The sequence below is a fragment of the Chrysochloris asiatica genome, unplaced genomic scaffold (assembly GCF_000296735.1).
Source record: "Chrysochloris asiatica unplaced genomic scaffold, ChrAsi1.0 scaffold00230, whole genome shotgun sequence".
Lineage (NCBI taxonomy): Eukaryota > Metazoa > Chordata > Mammalia > Afrosoricida > Chrysochloridae > Chrysochloris > Chrysochloris asiatica.
Window position 1 is genome coordinate 2,303,659 of NW_006408748.1, and position 1,323 is coordinate 2,304,981.

Genomic DNA, 1,323 nt, shown 5'->3' on the forward strand with positions numbered 1-1,323 from the left:
AACTGCAAGGTAGGCAGTTCAAGCTTACCAGATGCTCCTCAGAAACTATACACAGGGTCGCTATGGGTCGGAACTGACTTCACAGCACTTAACAACAACAACAACAACATAGAAATTAAGAGTTTGGTGCTGGATAAAAGATATATAGACCAAGAGTCCAGAAATAAATTCATACATCCATAGTAAAGTAATTTTCAACGCATAAATTAAGTCCATTCGGTGGGGAAATGTATGAAGAAAAATTTGTCAGGATCCATGTCTCATACCATACACAAATACCAATTTAAAAGGGATCAAGGACTAAGTGTGAAAACTAAAACTATAAAATTCTTGAAGAATATTTAAGAGGAAAGTTGTGGGACCCAGTTTTAAATTATGCATTATCAGATATAACAAAAGCATAAGCATTTGAAGACAAAATAGATAAACAGACCTCATAAATATTAACTGCTTTTGCTTATTAAATAATTTTAATAATTATGTGAAGAGACAACCTACAGACTGGAAGAAAATTTTAGAGAATCATATCAAATAGGGGTCTACTACCCTGGTGTGTCTTAGTGGGTTAATAGGCTGGACTGCAAGGTTGGTTTGAATTATAAGGTTGGCATTTCAAGCTCACCAGCTGCTCCTTGAAAAACCTGTCCAAGGTTGCTATGAGTCAGAACCCACTTGACAGCACTTAACAACAACAATATCTAATACATGTGATTCCTGGTGTGGCGCTGTAGGATCCACACTGGACTACGAACCACAAGGTTCACAATTCAAACCCACCAGCTGCTCCTCGGAAACCCTATACAGGGTCACTGTGAGTCCACCACTTAACAACAACATCCAAAATATATAAAACCTTCTACAATTAAACAAAAAGGTAAATGATCGAATTTTAAAAACTGGGCAGAGGGGCTTAGCAGACATGTCATCAAAAAGGATATACAAATGGTCATCAGCACAGGAAAAGATGCTCAACATCATTGACCACTGTTATTGTAGTTGTTAATTGCCAACAAATAGATACCTGCTCATGGTGACCCCATGTGGGCAGAACAGAATTGCATTGAAGGGTTCTCAAAGCTGTGACCTTCAGAAGCAGGTCTGTCTTCTGAAGTGCCTCTGGGAAGGTAGGTTCAAATTGTCAACCCTTCCCCTAGAAAATGAGCACTTAACCTTATGCACCATCCAGGGCAAATAAAAACCACAAGAAACCACTTCATACCCATTACAATTTTAAGCTTCAAAAGAATGGAAAACAAGTTTGAGAGAAACCACGGGAACCCTCATCCATTGCTCTGTTGTTGTTGTTGTTGTGTGTCCTCAAGA